Source organism: Argiope bruennichi, chromosome 1 (assembly GCF_947563725.1).
Source record: "Argiope bruennichi chromosome 1, qqArgBrue1.1, whole genome shotgun sequence".
Classification (NCBI taxonomy): domain Eukaryota; kingdom Metazoa; phylum Arthropoda; class Arachnida; order Araneae; family Araneidae; genus Argiope; species Argiope bruennichi.
Window position 1 is genome coordinate 116470966 of NC_079151.1, and position 16639 is coordinate 116487604.

The following is a 16639-nucleotide window of genomic DNA, read 5'->3' on the forward strand; positions in this document are numbered from 1 at the left end:
AAAACCAGCGCCTTAGACCACTCGGCCACGCTACCTTCGTGCAAGGTGCTTCATTGTTTATTCTTTTTTTAGTTTTGTCTTCTTATGGGATATAAACGATATATGTCCTTAAAATATAATTTTTTATAAATAAAGTAATTTTCATCTCAGCGGTGGGATTCGAACCCACGCCCTAAGAAGGACTGGTGCCTAAAACCAGCGCCTTAGACCACTCGGCCACGCTACCTTCGTGCAAGTTGCTTCATTGTTTATTCTTTTTTTAGTTTTGTCTTCTTATAGGATAGAGAGTATATATTTCCTTAAAATATAATTTTTTATAAACAAAGTAACTTTCATGGCAGCGGTGGCATTCGAACAAACGCCCCAAGAAGGACTTAGGCCTGAAACCAGCGCCTTAGACCTCGCTAAAGCCGTACAAGTTCCTTCATTGTTTATTCTTTTTTTGTAATCTTATACGATACAGATGATATATTTTCTTAAAATATAATTTTTATAAATAAATTAATTTTCATGGCAGCGGTGGGATTCGAACCCACGGCCTAAGAAGGACTGGTGCCTAAAACCAGCGCCTTAGACCACTCGGCCACGCTACCTTCGTGCAAGGTGCTTCATTGTTTATTCTTTTTTTAGTTTTGTCTTCTTATGGGATATAAACGATATATGTCCTTAAAATATAATTTTTTATAAATAAAGTAATTTTCTTGGCAGCGGTGGGATTCGAACCCACACCCTAAGAATAACTGGTGCCTAAAACCAACCCCTAAGACCACTCGGCCACGCTACCTTCGTGCGAGGTGCTTCATTTTTTATTCTTTTTTTAGTTTTGTCTTCTTATAGGATATAAACGATGTATGTCCTTAAAATATAATTATTTATAAATAAAGTAAATTTCATCTCAGCGGTGGGATTCGAACCCACGCCCTAAGAAAGACTTATGCCTGAAACCAGCGCTTTAGACCACTCGGTCACGCTAAAGCCGTACAAGTTCCTTCATTGTTTATTCTTCTTTTGTAATCTTATACGATAGAGAGTATATATTTCCTTAAAATATAGTTTTTTTATAAACAAAGTAATTTTCATGGCAGAGGTGGGATTCGAACCCAGGCCCTAAGGCGGACTGGTGCCTAAAACCAGCGCCTTAGACCACTCGGCCACGCTACCTTCTTGCGAGGTGCTTCATTGTTTATTCTTTTTTTAGTTTTGTCTTCTTATAGGATATAAACGATATAGGTCCTTAAAAAAGAATTTTTTATAAACAAAGTAATTTTCATTGCAGCGGTGGGATTCGGACCCACGCCCTATACAGGACTGGTGCCTAAATCCAACGCCTTAGGCCACTCGGCCAAGCTACATTCGTGCAAGTTGCTTCATTGATTATTCTTTTTTTAGTTTTGTCTTCTTATAGGATACAGAGTATATATTTCCTTAAAATATAATTTTTTATAAACAAAGTAATTTTCATGGCAGCGGTGGGATTCGAATCCACGCCCTAAGAAGGACTGGTGCCTAAAACCAGCGCATTAGAGCACTCGGCCACGCTACCTTCGGGCAAGTTGCTTCATTGTTTATTCTTTTTTTTATTTTTGTCTTCTTATAGGATACAGATTATATATGTCCTCAAAATATAATTTTTTATAAACAAAGTAATTTTCATGGCAGCGGTGGGATTCGAACCCATGCCCTCAGAAGGACTTATGCCTGAAACCAGCGCCTTAGACCACTCGGCCACGCTAAAGCCGTACAATTTCCTTCATTGTTTATTCTTTTTTTTTTTGTAATCTTATACGATAGAGATGATATATTTTCTTAAAATATAAGTTTTATAAATAAATTACTTTTCATGGCAACGGTGGGATTCGAACCCACACGATAATAAGGACTGGCGCCTAAACCCAGCGCCTTAGACCACTCGGCCACGCTACCTTCGTGCAAGTTGCTTCATTGTTTATTCTTTTTTTAGTTTTGTCTTCTTATAGGATAGAGAGTATATATTTCCTTAAAATATAATTTTTTATAAACAAAGTAACCTTTATGGCTGCGGTGGGATTCGAACCCACGGCCTAAGAAGGACTGGGGCATAAAACCAGCACCCAAGACCACTCGGCCACGCTATAGCCCTACAAGTTCCTTCATTGTTTATTCTTTTTTTTGTAATCTTATACGATAGAGATGACATATTTTCTTAAAATATAATTTTTATAAATAAATTAATTTTCATGGCGGTGGTGGGATTCGAACCCACGCCCTAAGAAAAACTGGTGCCTAAAACCAGCGCCTTAGACCACTCGGCCACGCTACCTTCGTGCACGGTGCTTCATTGTTTATTCTTTTTTTAGTTTTGTCTTCTTATAGGATAGAGAGTACATATTTCCTTAAAATATAATTTTTTATAAACAAAGTAATTTTCATGACAGCGGCGGGATTCGAACCCACGCCCTAATAAGGACTGGGGCCTAAAACCAGCGCCTTAGACCACTCGGCCACGCTACCTTTGTGCAAGTTGCTTCATTTTTTATTCTTTTTTTAGTTTTTTCTTCTTATAGGATATAAGCGATATGTCTTAAAATATAATTTTTTATAAATAAAGTAATTTTCATCTCAGCGGTGGGATTCGAACCCACGCCCTAAGAAGGACTGGTGCCTAAAACCAGCGCCTTAGACCACTCGGCCACGCTACCTTCGTGCAAGGTGCTTCATTTTTTATTCTTTTTTTAGTTTTCTCTTCTTATAGGATATAAACGATATATGTCCTTATAATATAATTTTTTATAAACAAAGTAATTTTCATGGCAGTGGTTGGATCCGAACCCACGCACTAAGAAGGACTGGTCCCTAAAACCAGCGCCTTAGACCACTCGGCCTCGCTACCTTCGTACGAGGTGCTTCATTTTTTATTCTTTTTTTAGTTTTGTCTTCTTATAGGATATAAACGATATGTCTTAAAATATAATTTTATATAAATAAAGTAATTTTCATCTCAGCGGTGGGATTCGATCCCACGCCCTAAGAAGGACTGGTGCCTAAAACCAGCGCCTTAGACCACTCGGCCACGCTACCTTCGTGCAAGTTGCTTCATTGTTTTTTCTTTTTTTAGTTTTGTCTTCTAATAGGATAGAGAGTATATATTTCCTTAAAATATAATTTTTTATAAACAAAGTAATTTTCATGGCAGCGGTGGCATTCGAACCCACGCCCTAAGAAGGACTTATGCCTGAAACCAGCGCCTTAGACCACTCGGCCACGCTAAAGTCGTACAAGTTCCTTCATTGTTTATTCCTTTTTTGCAATCTTATACGATAGAGATGATATATTTTCTTAAAATATAATTTTTACAAATAAATTAATTTTCATGGCAGCGGTTGGATTCGAACCCACGCCCTAAGAAGGACTGGTCCCTAAAACCAGCGCCTTAGACCACTCGGCCACGCTACCTTCGTGCAAGTTGCTTCATTGTTTATTCTTTTTTTAGTTTTTTCTTCTTATAGGATATAAACGATATATGTCCTTAAAATATAATTTTTTATAAACGAAGTAATTTTCATGGCAGCGGTTGGATTCGAACTAACGCCCTAAGAAGGACTGGTGCCTGAAACCAGCGCCTTACACCACTCGGCCACGCTTCCTTCGTGCAAGGTGCTTCATTGTTTATTTTTTTTTTTAATTTTGTCTTCTTATAGGATATAAACGATATATGTCCTTAAAATATAATTTTTTATAAACAAAGTAATTTTCATAGCAGTGGTGGGATTCGAACCCACGCCCTAAGAATGACTGGTGCCTAAAACCAGCGCCCAAGACCATTCGGCCACGCTAAAGCCGTACAAGTTCCTTCATTGTTTATTCTTTTTTTTTGTAATCTTATACGATAGAGATAATATATTTTTTTTTAAATATAAGTTTTATAAATAAATTAATTTTCATGGCAGCGGTGGGTTTCGAACCCATGCCCTAAGAAGGACTGGTCCCTAAAACCAGCGCCTTAGACCACTCGGACACGCTTCCTCCGTGCAAGGTGCTTCTTTTTTTATTCTTTTTTTAGTTTTGTCTTCTTATAGGATATAAACGATATATGTTCTTAAAATATAATTTTTTGTTAAATAAAGTAATTTTCATGGCAGCGGTGGGATTCGAACCCACGCCCTAAGAAGAACTGGTCCCTAAAACCAGCGCCTTAGACCACTCGGCCTCGCTACCTTCGTACGAGGTGCTTCATTTTTTATTCTTTTTTTAGTTTTGTCTTCTTATAGGATATAAACGATATGTCTTAAAATATAATTTTATATAAATAAAGTAATTTTCATCTCAGCGGTGGGATTCGATCCCACGCCCTAAGAAGGACTGGTGCCTGAAACCAGCGCCTTAGACCACTCGGCCACGCTAAAGCCGTACAAGTTCCTTCATTGTTTATTCTTTTTTTGTAATCTTATACGATAGAGATGCCATATTTTCTTAAAATAAAATTTTTATAAATAAATTAATTTTCATGGCAGCGGTGGGATTCGAACCCACGCCCTAAGAGTAATTGGTGCCTAAAACCATCGCCTTAGACCACTCGGCCACGCTACCTTCGTGCAAGGTTCTTCATTGTTTATTCTTTTTTTAGTTTTGTCTTCTTATAGGATATAAACGATATATGTCCTTAAAATATAATTTTTGTATAAATAAAGTAATTTTCATGGCAGCGGTGGGATTCGAACACACGCACTAAGAAAGACTGGTGCCTAAAACCAGCGCCTTAGACCACTCGGCCACGCTACTTTCATGCAAGTTGCTTCTTTGTTTATTCTTTTTTTAGTTTTATCTTCTTATAGGATATAAACGATATATGTCCTTAAAATATAATTTATTATAAACAAAGTAACTTTCATGGCAGCGGTGCGATTCGAGCCCACGCCCTAAGAAGGACTGGTGCCTAAAACCAGCGCCTTAGACCACTTGGCCACGCTACCTTCGTGCAAGTTGCTTCATTGTTTATTCTTTTTTTAGTTTTGTCTTCTTATATGATAGAGAGTATATATTTCCTTAAAATATAATTTTTTATAAACAAAGTAACTTTCATGGCAGCGGTGGCATTCGAACAAACGCCCTAAGAAGGACTTATGCCTGAAACCAGCGCCTTAGACCACGCTAAAGCCGTACAAGTTCCTTCATTGTTTATTCTTTTTTTGTAATCTTATACGATACAGATGATATATTTTCTTAAAATATAATTTTTATAAATAAATTAATTTTCTTGGCAGCGGTGATATTCGAACCCACACCCTAAGAATAAAGGGTGCCTAAAACCACCAACCCCTAAGACCACTCGGCCACGCTACCTTCGTGAGAGGTGCTTCATATTTTATTCTTTTTTTAGTTTTGTCTTCTTATAGGATATAAACGATGTATGTCCTTAAAATATAATTTTTTATAAATAAAGTAACTTTCATCTCAGCGGTGGGATTCGAACCCACGCCCTAAGAAGGACTGGTGCCTAAAACCAGCGCCTTAGACCACTCGGCCACGCTACCTTCGTGCAAGTTGCTTCATTGTTTATTCTTTTTTTAGTTTTGTCTTCTTATAGGATAGAGAGTATATATTTCCTTAAAATATAATTTTTTATAAACAAAGTAACTTTCATGGCAGCGGTGGCATTCGAACAAACGCCCTAAGAAGGACTTAGGCCTGAAACCAGCGCCTTAGACCACGCTAAAGCCGTACAAGTTCCTTCATTGTTTATTCTTCTTTAGTAATCTTATACGATAGAGAGTATATATTTCCTTAAAATATAGTTTTTTATAAACAAAGTAATTTTCAAGGCAGAGGTGGGATTCGAACCCAGGCCCTAAGACGGACTGGTGCCTAAAACCAGCGCCTTAGACCACTCGGCCACGCTACCTTCTTGCGAGGTGCTTCATTGTTTATTCTTTTTTTAGTTTTGTCTTCTTATAGGATATAAACGATATATGTCCTTAAAAAAGAATTTTTCATAAACAAAGTAATTTTCATTGCAGCGGTGGGATTTGGACCCACGCCCTATACAGGACTGGTGCCTAAAACCAGCGCCTTAGGCCACTCGGCCAAGCTACATTCGTGCAAGTTGCTTCATTGATTATTCTTTTTTTAGTTTTGTCTTCTTATAGGATATAAACGATATATGTCCTTAAAATATAATTTTTTATAAGCAAAGTAATTTTCATGGCAGCGGTGGGATTCGAACCCACGCCCTAAGAAAGACTTATGCCTGAAACAAGCGCCTTAGACCACTCGGTCACGCTAAAGCCGTACAAGTTCCTTCATTGTTTATTCTTATTTTGTAATCGTATACGATAGAGAGTACATATTTCCTTAAAATATAGTTTTTTATAAACAAAGTAATTTTCATGGCAGAGGTGGGATTCGAACCCAGGCCCTAAGACGGACTGGTGCCTAAAACCAGCGCCTTAGACCACTCGGCCACGCTACCTTCTTGCGAGGTGCTTCATTGTTTATTCTTTTTTTAGTTTTGTCTTCTTATAGGATATAAACGATATATGTCCTTAAAAAAGAATTTTTCATAAACAAAGTAATTTTCATTGCAGCGGTGGGATTCGGACCCACGCCCTATACAGGACTGGTGCCTAAAACCAGCGCCTTAGGCCACTCGGCCACGCTACCTTCGGGCAAGTTGCTTCATTGTTTATTCTTTTTTTAGTTTTGTCTTCTTATGGGATATAAACGATATATGTCCTTAAAATATAATTTCTTATAAATAAAGTAATTTTCTTGGCAGCGGTGGTATTCGAACCCACACCCTAAGAATAACTGGTGCCTAAAACCAACCCCTAAGACCACTCGGCCACGCTACCTTCGTGCGTAGTGCTTCATTTTTTATTCTTTTTTTAGTTTTGTCTTCTTATAGGATATAAACGATGTATGTCCTTAAAATATAATTTTTTATAAATAAAGTAATTTTCATCACAGCGGTGGGATTCGAACCCACGCCCTAAGAAGAACTGGTGCCTAAAACCAGCGCCTGAGACCACTCGGCCACGCTACCTTCGTGCAAGTTGCTTCTTTGTTTATTCTTTTTTTAGTTTTGTCTTCTTATAGGATATAAACGATATATGTCCTTAAAATATAATTTTTTATAAGCAAAGTAATTTTCATGGCAGCGGTGGGATTCGAACCCACGCCCTAAGAAAGACTTATGCCTGAAACCAGCGCCTTAGACCACTCGGTCACGCTAAAGCCGTACAAGTTCCTTCATTGTTTATTCTTATTTTGTAATCGTATACGATAGACAGTACATATTTCCTTAAAATATAGTTTTTTATAAACAAAGTAATTTTCATTGCAGAGGTGGGATTCGAACCCAGGCCCTAAGACGGACTGGTGCCTAAAACCAGCGCCTTAGACCACTCGGCCACGCTACCTTCTTGCGAGGTGCTTCATTGTTTATTCTTTTTTTAGTTTTGTCTTCTTATAGGATATAAACGATATATGTCCTTAAAAAAGAATTTTTCATAAACAAAGTAATTTTCATTGCAGCGGTGGGATTCGGACCCACGCCCTATACAGGACTGGTGCCTAAATCCAGCGCCTTAGGCCACTCGGCCACGCTACCTTCGGGCAAGTTGCTTCATTGTTTATTCTTTTTTTTATTTTTGTCTTCTTAAAGGATACAGATTATATATGTCCTCAAAATATAATTTTTTATAAACAAAGTAATTTTCATGACAGCGGTGGGATTCGAACCCACGCCCTAATAAGGACTGGGGCCTAAAACCAGCGCCTTAGACCACTCGGCCACGCTACCTTTGTGCAAGTTGCTTCATTGTTTATTCTTTTTTTAGTTTTGTCTTCTTATAGGATATAAACGATATATGTCCTTAAAATATAATTTTTTATCAATAAAGTAATTTTCTTGGCAGCGGTGGGATTCGAACCCACGCCCTAAGAAGAACTGGTGCCTAAAACCAGCGCCTTAGACCACTCGGCCACGCTACCTTCGTACGAGGTGCTTCATTTTTTATTCTTTTTTTAGTTTTTTCTTCTTATAGGATATATACGATATGTCTTAAAATATAATTTTTTATAAATAAAGTAATTTTCATCTCAGCGGTGGGATTCGATCCCACGCCCTAAGAAGGACTGGTGCCTAAAACCAGCGCCTTAGACCACTCGGCCACGCTACCTTCGTGCAAGTTGCTTCATTGTTTTTTCTTTTTTTAGTTTTGTCTTCTAATAGGATAGAGAGTATATATTTCCTTAAAATATAATTTTTTATAAACAAAGTAATTTTCATGGCAGCGGTGGCATTCGAACAAACGCCCTAAGAAGGACTTATGCCTGAAACCAGCGCCTTAGACCACTCGGCCACGCTAAAGCCGTACAAGTTCCTTCATTGTTTATTCTTTTTTTGTAATCTTATACGATAGAGATGATATATTTTCTTAAAATATAATTTTTACAAATAAATTAATTTTCATGGCAGCGGTTGGATTCGAACCCACGCCCTAAGAAGGACTGGTCCCTAAAACCAGCGCCTTAGACCACTCGGCCACGCTACCTTCGTGCAAGTTGCTTCATTGTTTATTCTTTTTTTAGTTTTTTCTTCTTATAGGATATAAACGATATATGTCCTTAAAATATAATTTTTTAAAAACAAAGTAATTTTCATGGCATAGGTTGGATTAGAACCCACGCCCTAAGAAGGACTAGTCCCTAAAAGCAGCTCCTTAGACCACTCGGCCACGCTACCTTCGTGCAAGGAGGTTCATTGTTTATTCTTTTTTTAGTTTTTTCTTCTTATAGGATATAAACGATAAATGTCCTTAAAATATAATTTTTAATAAACAAAGTAATTTTCATGGCAGCGGTGGGATTCGAACCCACGCCCTAAGAAGGACTGGTGGATAAAACCAGCGCCTTACACCACTCGGCCACGCTACCTTCGTGCAAGGTGCTTCATTTTTTATTCTTTTTTTAGTTTTGTCTTCTTATAAGATATAAACGATATATGTCCTTCAAATATAATTTTTCATAAATAAAGTAATTTTCATGGCAGCGGTGGGATTTGAACCCACGCCCTAAGAAGGACTGGTGCCTAAAACCAGCGCCTTAGGCCACTCGGCCAAGCTACATTCGTGCAAATTGCTTCATTGATTATTCTTTTTTTAGTTTTGTCTTCTTATAGGATACAGAGTATATATTTCCTTAAAATATAATTTTTTGTAAACAAAGTAATTTTCATGGCAGCGGTGGGATTCGAATCCACGCCCTAAGAAGGACTGGTGCCTAAAACCAGCGCATTAGAGCACTCGGCCACGCTACCTTCGGGCAAGTTGCTTCATTGTTTATTCTTTTTTTTATTTTTGTCTTCTTATAGGATACAGATTATATATGTCCTCAAAATATAATTTTTTATAAACAAAGTAATTTTCATGGCAGCGGTGGGATTCGAACCCACGCCCTCAGAAGAACTTATGCCTGAAACCAGCGCCTTAGACCACTCGGCCACGCTAAAGCCGTACAATTTCCTTCATTGTTTATTCTTTTTTTTGTAATCTTATACGATATAGATGACATATTTTCTTAAAATATAATTTTTATAAATAAATTAATTTTCATGGCGGTGGTGGGATTCGAACCCACGCCCTAAGAAAAACTAGAGCCTAAAACCAGCGCCTTAGACCACTCGGCCACGCTACCTTCGTGCACGGTGCTTCATTGTTTATTCTTTTTTTAGTTTTGTCTTCTTATAGGATATAAACGATATATGTCCTTAAAATATTATTTATTATAAACAAAGAAACTTTCATGGCAGCGGTTGGATTCGAACCCACGCCCTAAGAAGGACTAGTCCCTAAAACCAGCGCCTTAGACCACTCGGCCACGCTATCTTCGTGCAAGGTGCTTCATTTTTTTATTCTTTTTTTAGTTTTCTCTTCTTATAGGATATAATCGATATATGTCCTTATAATATAATTTTTTATAAACAAAGTAATTTTCATGGCAGCGGTTGGATCCGAACTCACGCACTAAGAAGGACTGGTCCCTAAACCAGACCACTCGGCCTCGCTACCTTCGTAGGAGGTGCTTCATTTTTTATTCTTTTTTTAGTTTTATCTTCTTATAGGATATAAACGATATGTCTTAAAATATAATTTTATATAAATAAAGTAATTTTCATCTCAGCGGTGGGATTCGATCCCACGCCCTAAGAAGGATTGGTGCCTAAAACCAGCGCCTTAGACCACTCGGCCACGCTACCTTCGTGCAAGTTGCTTCATTGTTTTTTCTTTTTTTAGTTTTGTCTTCTAATAGGATAGAGAGTATATATTTCCTTAAAATATAATTTTTATAAACAAAGTAATTTTCATGGCAGCGGTGGGATTCGAACCCACGCCCTAAGAAAGACTTATGCCTGAAACCAGCGCCTTAGACCACTCGGTCACGCTAAAGCCGTACAAGTTCCTTCATTGTTTATTCTTATTTTGTAATCGTATACGATAGACAGTACATATTTCCTTAAAATATAGTTTTTTATAAACAAAGTAATTTTCATTGCAGAGGTGGGATTCGAACCCAGGCCCTAAGACGGACTGGTGCCTAAAACCAGCGCCTTAGACCACTCGGCCACGCTACCTTCTTGCGAGGTGCTTCATTGTTTATTCTTTTTTTAGTTTTGTCTTCTTATAGGATATAAACGATATATGTCCTTAAAAAAGAATTTTTCATAAACAAAGTAATTTTCATTGCAGCGGTGGGATTCGGACCCACGCCCTATACAGGACTGGTGCCTAAATCCAGCGCCTTAGGCCACTCGGCCACGCTACCTTCGGGCAAGTTGCTTCATTGTTTATTCTTTTTTTTATTTTTGTCTTCTTATAGGATACAGATTATATATGTCCTCAAAATATAATTTTTTATAAACAAAGTAATTTTCAGGGCAGCGGTGGGATTCGAACCCACGCCCTCAGAAGGACTTATGCCTGAAACCAGCGCCTTAGACCACTCGGCCACGCTAAAGCCGTACAATTTCCTTCATTGTTTATTCTTTTTTTTTTTGTAATCTTATACGATAGAGATGATATATTTTCTTAAAATATAAGTTTTATAAATAAATGAGTTTTCATGGCAACGGTGGGATTCGCACCCACACGATAATAAGGACTGGCGCCTAAACCCAGCGCCTTAGACCACTCGGCCACGCTACCTTCTTGCAAGTTGCTTCATTGTTTATTCTTTTTTTAGTTTTGTCTTCTTATAGGATAGAGAGTATATATTTCCTTAAAATATAATTTTTTATAAACAAAGTAACCTTTATGGCTGCGGTGGGATTCGAACCCACGCCCTAAGAAAGACTGGTGCATAAAACCAGCACCCAAGACCACTCGGCCACGCTATAGCCCTACAAGTTCCTTCATTGTTTATTCTTTTTTTTTGTAATCTTATACGATAGAGATGACATATTTTCTTAAAATATAATTTTTTATAAACAAAGTAATTTTCATGACAGCGGTGGGATTCGAACCCACGCCCTAATAAGGACTGGGGCCTAAAACCAGCGCCTTAGACCACTCGGCCACGCTACCTTTGTGCAAGTTGCTTCATTGTTTATTCTTTTTTTAGTTTTGTCTTCTTATAGGATATAAACGATATATGTCCTTAAAATATAATTTTTTATCAATAAAGTAATTTTCTTGGCAGCGGTGGGATTCGAACCCACGCCCTAAGAAGAACTGGTGCCTAAAACCAGCGCCTTAGACCACTCGGCCACGCTACCTTCGTACGAGGTGCTTCATTTTTTATTCTTTTTTTAGTTTTTTCTTCTTATAGGATATATACGATATGTCTTAAAATATAATTTTTTATAAATAAAGTAATTTTCATCTCAGCGGTGGGATTCGATCCCACGCCCTAAGAAGGACTGGTGCCTAAAACCAGCGCCTTAGACCACTCGGCCACGCTACCTTCGTGCAAGTTGCTTCATTGTTTTTTCTTTTTTTAGTTTTGTCTTCTAATAGGATAGAGAGTATATATTTCCTTAAAATATAATTTTTTATAAACAAAGTAATTTTCATGGCAGCGGTGGCATTCGAACAAACGCCCTAAGAAGGACTTATGCCTGAAACCAGCGCCTTAGACCACTCGGCCACGCTAAAGCCGTACAAGTTCCTTCATTGTTTATTCTTTTTTTGTAATCTTATACGATAGAGATGATATATTTTCTTAAAATATAATTTTTACAAATAAATTAATTTTCATGGCAGCGGTTGGATTCGAACCCACGCCCTAAGAAGGACTGGTCCCTAAAACCAGCGCCTTAGACCACTCGGCCACGCTACCTTCGTGCAAGTTGCTTCATTGTTTATTCTTTTTTTAGTTTTTTCTTCTTATAGGATATAAACGATATATGTCCTTAAAATATAATTTTTTAAAAACAAAGTAATTTTCATGGCATAGGTTGGATTAGAACCCACGCCCTAAGAAGGACTAGTCCCTAAAAGCAGCTCCTTAGACCACTCGGCCACGCTACCTTCGTGCAAGGAGGTTCATTGTTTATTCTTTTTTTAGTTTTTTCTTCTTATAGGATATAAACGATAAATGTCCTTAAAATATAATTTTTAATAAACAAAGTAATTTTCATGGCAGCGGTGGGATTCGAACCCACGCCCTAAGAAGGACTGGTGGATAAAACCAGCGCCTTACACCACTCGGCCACGCTACCTTCGTGCAAGGTGCTTCATTTTTTATTCTTTTTTTAGTTTTGTCTTCTTATAAGATATAAACGATATATGTCCTTCAAATATAATTTTTCATAAATAAAGTAATTTTCATGGCAGCGGTGGGATTTGAACCCACGCCCTAAGAAGGACTGGTGCCTAAAACCAGCGCCTTAGGCCACTCGGCCAAGCTACATTCGTGCAAATTGCTTCATTGATTATTCTTTTTTTAGTTTTGTCTTCTTATAGGATACAGAGTATATATTTCCTTAAAATATAATTTTTTGTAAACAAAGTAATTTTCATGGCAGCGGTGGGATTCGAATCCACGCCCTAAGAAGGACTGGTGCCTAAAACCAGCGCATTAGAGCACTCGGCCACGCTACCTTCGGGCAAGTTGCTTCATTGTTTATTCTTTTTTTTATTTTTGTCTTCTTATAGGATACAGATTATATATGTCCTCAAAATATAATTTTTTATAAACAAAGTAATTTTCATGGCAGCGGTGGGATTCGAACCCACGCCCTCAGAAGAACTTATGCCTGAAACCAGCGCCTTAGACCACTCGGCCACGCTAAAGCCGTACAATTTCCTTCATTGTTTATTCTTTTTTTTTTTGTAATCTTATACGATAGAGATGATATATTTTCTTAAAATATAAGTTTTATAAATAAATTAGTTTTCATGGCAACGGTGGGATTCGAACCCACACGATAATAAGGACTGGCGCCTAAACCCAGCGCCTTAGACCACTCGGCCACGCTACCTTCGTGCAAGTTGCTTCATTGTTTATTCTTTTTTTAGTTTTGTCTTCTTATAGGATAGAGAGTACATATTTCCTTAAAATATAATTTTTTATAAACAAAGTAACCTTTATGGCAGCGGTGGGATTCGAACCCACGCCCTAAGAAGGACTGGTGCATAAAACCAGCACCCAAGACCACTCGGCCACGCTATAGCCCTACAAGTTCCTTCATTGTTTATTCTTTTTTTTGTAATCTTATACGATATAGATGACATATTTTCTTAAAATATAATTTTTATAAATAAATTAATTTTCATGGCGGTGGTGGGATTCGAACCCACGCCCTAAGAAAAACTAGAGCCTAAAACCAGCGCCTTAGACCACTCGGCCACGCTACCTTCGTGCACGGTGCTTCATTGTTTATTCTTTTTTTAGTTTTGTCTTCTTATAGGATATAAACGATATATGTCCTTAAAATATTATTTATTATAAACAAAGAAACTTTCATGGCAGCAGTTGGATTCGAACCCACGCCCTAAGAAGGACTAGTCCCTAAAACCAGCGCCTTAGACCACTCGGCCACGCTATCTTCGTGCAAGGTGCTTCATTTTTTTATTCTTTTTTTAGTTTTCTCTTCTTATAGGATATAATCGATATATGTCCTTATAATATAATTTTTTATAAACAAAGTAATTTTCATGGCAGCGGTTGGATCCGAACTCACGCACTAAGAAGGACTGGTCCCTAAACCAGACCACTCGGCCTCGCTACCTTCGTACGAGGTGCTTCATTTTTTATTCTTTTTTTAGTTTTATCTTCTTATAGGATATAAACGATATGTCTTAAAATATAATTTTATATAAATAAAGTAATTTTCATCTCAGCGGTGGGATTCGATCCCACGCCCTAAGAAGGACTGGTGCCTAAAACCAGCGCCTTAGACCACTCGGCCACGCTACCTTCGTGCAAGTTGCTTCATTGTTTTTTCTTTTTTTAGTTTTGTCTTCTAATAGGATAGAGAGTATATATTTCCTTAAAATATAATTTTTATAAACAAAGTAATTTTCATGGCAGCAGTGGCATTCGAACCCACGCCCTAAGAAGGACTTATGCCTGAAACCAGCGCCTTAGACCGCTCGGCCACGCTAAAGCCGTACAAGTTCCTTCATTGTTTATTCTTTTTTTGTAATCTTATACGATAGAGATGATATATTTTCTTAAAATATAATTTTTACAAATAAGTTAATTTTCATGGCAGCGGTTTGATTCGAACCCACGCCCTAAGAAGGACTGGTCCCTAAAACCAGCGTTTAGACCACTCGGCCACGCTACTTTCGTGCAAGTTGCTTCATTGTTTATTCTTTTTTTAGTTTTTTCTTCTTATAGGATAGAGAGTACATATTTCCTTAAAATATAATTTTTTATAAACAAAGTAATTTTCATGACAGCGGTGGGATTCGAACCCACGCCCTAATAAGGACTGGGGCCTAAAACCAGCGCCTTAGACCACTCGGCCACGCTACCTTTGTGCAAGTTGCTTCATTGTTTATTCTTTTTTTAGTTTTCTCTTCTTATGGGATATAAACGATATATGTCCTTATAATATAATTTTTTATAAACAAAGTAATTTTCATGGCAGAGATGGGATTCGAACCCACGCCCTAAGAAGAACTGGTGCCTAAACAAGCGCCTTAGACCACTCGGCCACGCTACCTTCGTGCATGGTGCTTCATTATTTATTCTTTTTTTAGTTTTGTCTTCTTATAGGATATAAACGATATATGTCCTTAAAATATAATTTTTTATAAACAAAGTAACTTTCATGGCAGCGGTGGCATTCGAACAAACGCCCTAAGAAGGACTTAGGCCTGAAACCAGCGCCTTAGACCACGCTAAAGCCGTACAAGTTCCTTCATTGTTTATTCTTTTTTTGTAATCTTATACGATACAGATGATATATTTTCTTAAAAAATAATTTATATAAATAAATTAATTTTCATGGCAGCGGTGGGATTCGAACCCACGGCCTAAGAAGGACTGGTGCCTAAAACCAGCGCCTTAGACCACTCGGCCTCGCTACCTTCGTGCATGGTGCTTCATTGTTTATTCTTTTTTTAGTTTTGTCTTCTTATAGGATATAAACGATATATGTCCTTAAAATATAATTTTTTATAAATAATGTAATTTTCTTGGCAGCGGTGGGATTCGAAGCAACGCCCTAAGAAGGACTGGTGCCTAAAACCAGCGCCTTAGACCACTCGGCCACGCTTCCTTCGTGCTAGTTGCTTCATTGTTTATTCTTTTTTTAGTTTTGTCTTCTTATAGGATATAAACGATATATGTCCTTAAAATATAATTTTTTATAAACAAAGTAATTTTCATGGCAGTGGTGGGATTCGAACCCACGCCCTAAGAATGACTGGTGCCTAAAACCAGCGCCCAAGACAAATCGGCCACGCTAAAGCCGTACAAGTTACTTCATTGTTTATTCTTTTTTTTGTAATCTTATACGATAGAGATAATATATTTTTTTAAATATAAGTTTTATAAATAAATTAATTTTCATGGCAGCGGTGGGTTTCGAACCCATGCCCTAATAAGGACTGGCGCCTAAATCCAGCGCCTTAAACCACTCGGGCACGCTACCTTCGTGCAAGGTGCTTCATTTTTTATTCTTTTTTTAGTTTTGTCTTCTTATAGGATATAAACGATATATGTCCTTAAAATATAATTTTTTATAAACAAAGTAATTTTCATGGCAGCTGTTGGATTCGAACCCACGCCCTAAGAAGGACTGGTGGCTAAAACCAGGCCTTAGACCACTCGGACACGCTACCTTCGTGTAAGTTGCTTCTTTGTTTATTCTTTTTTTAGTTTTGTCTTATAGGATATAAACGATATACGTCCTTAAAATATAAATTTTTATAAACAAAGTAATTTTCATGGCAGCGGTTGGATTCGAACCCACAACCTAAGAAGGACTGGTGCCTAAAACCAGCGCCTTAGACCACTCGGACACGCTACCTTCGTGTAAGTTGCTTCTTTGTTTATTCTTTTTTTAGTTTTGTCTTCTTATAGGATATAAACGATATATGTCTTTAAAATATAACTTTTTATAAACAAAGTAATTTTCATGGCAGCGGTGGGAATCGAAGCAATGCCCTAAGAAGGACTGGTGCCTAAAACCAGCGCCTTAGACCACTCG

At 37.6% G+C, this 16639-nt stretch overlaps 16 non-coding genes across 16 annotated transcripts; all 16 read right to left on the minus strand.

Annotated features, from left to right (window-relative positions):
* Positions 1–511: 511 nt before the first annotated feature.
* Positions 512–593, minus strand: Trnal-uag (transfer RNA leucine (anticodon UAG)). Its single transcript has one exon. It is a non-coding gene; the product is annotated as a tRNA-Leu (tRNA).
* A 1624-nt stretch (positions 594–2217) lies between these two features.
* On the minus strand, positions 2218–2299 carry Trnal-uag (transfer RNA leucine (anticodon UAG)). The gene has a single exon. It is a non-coding gene; the product is annotated as a tRNA-Leu (tRNA).
* A 109-nt stretch (positions 2300–2408) lies between these two features.
* Trnal-uag (transfer RNA leucine (anticodon UAG)) lies at positions 2409–2490 on the minus strand. Its single transcript has one exon. It is a non-coding gene; the product is annotated as a tRNA-Leu (tRNA).
* Positions 2491–3541: 1051 nt separating this feature from the next.
* On the minus strand, positions 3542–3623 carry Trnal-cag (transfer RNA leucine (anticodon CAG)). The gene has a single exon. It is a non-coding gene; the product is annotated as a tRNA-Leu (tRNA).
* A 671-nt stretch (positions 3624–4294) lies between these two features.
* Trnal-cag (transfer RNA leucine (anticodon CAG)) lies at positions 4295–4382 on the minus strand. Its single transcript has one exon. It is a non-coding gene; the product is annotated as a tRNA-Leu (tRNA).
* Positions 4383–4484: 102 nt separating this feature from the next.
* Trnal-uag (transfer RNA leucine (anticodon UAG)) lies at positions 4485–4566 on the minus strand. The gene has a single exon. It is a non-coding gene; the product is annotated as a tRNA-Leu (tRNA).
* Positions 4567–7695: 3129 nt separating this feature from the next.
* Trnal-uag (transfer RNA leucine (anticodon UAG)) lies at positions 7696–7777 on the minus strand. The gene has a single exon. It is a non-coding gene; the product is annotated as a tRNA-Leu (tRNA).
* A 109-nt stretch (positions 7778–7886) lies between these two features.
* Positions 7887–7968, minus strand: Trnal-uag (transfer RNA leucine (anticodon UAG)). The gene has a single exon. It is a non-coding gene; the product is annotated as a tRNA-Leu (tRNA).
* An 863-nt stretch (positions 7969–8831) lies between these two features.
* Trnai-uau (transfer RNA isoleucine (anticodon UAU)) lies at positions 8832–8913 on the minus strand. Its single transcript has one exon. It is a non-coding gene; the product is annotated as a tRNA-Ile (tRNA).
* A 492-nt stretch (positions 8914–9405) lies between these two features.
* Trnal-cag (transfer RNA leucine (anticodon CAG)) lies at positions 9406–9490 on the minus strand. Its single transcript has one exon. It is a non-coding gene; the product is annotated as a tRNA-Leu (tRNA).
* A 1986-nt stretch (positions 9491–11476) lies between these two features.
* Trnal-uag (transfer RNA leucine (anticodon UAG)) lies at positions 11477–11558 on the minus strand. Its single transcript has one exon. It is a non-coding gene; the product is annotated as a tRNA-Leu (tRNA).
* A 109-nt stretch (positions 11559–11667) lies between these two features.
* Trnal-uag (transfer RNA leucine (anticodon UAG)) lies at positions 11668–11749 on the minus strand. The gene has a single exon. It is a non-coding gene; the product is annotated as a tRNA-Leu (tRNA).
* An 863-nt stretch (positions 11750–12612) lies between these two features.
* Positions 12613–12694, minus strand: Trnai-uau (transfer RNA isoleucine (anticodon UAU)). Its single transcript has one exon. It is a non-coding gene; the product is annotated as a tRNA-Ile (tRNA).
* Positions 12695–13186: 492 nt separating this feature from the next.
* Positions 13187–13271, minus strand: Trnal-cag (transfer RNA leucine (anticodon CAG)). Its single transcript has one exon. It is a non-coding gene; the product is annotated as a tRNA-Leu (tRNA).
* Positions 13272–14876: 1605 nt separating this feature from the next.
* Positions 14877–14958, minus strand: Trnal-uag (transfer RNA leucine (anticodon UAG)). Its single transcript has one exon. It is a non-coding gene; the product is annotated as a tRNA-Leu (tRNA).
* A 475-nt stretch (positions 14959–15433) lies between these two features.
* Trnal-uag (transfer RNA leucine (anticodon UAG)) lies at positions 15434–15515 on the minus strand. Its single transcript has one exon. It is a non-coding gene; the product is annotated as a tRNA-Leu (tRNA).
* Positions 15516–16639: the final 1124 nt, after the last annotated feature.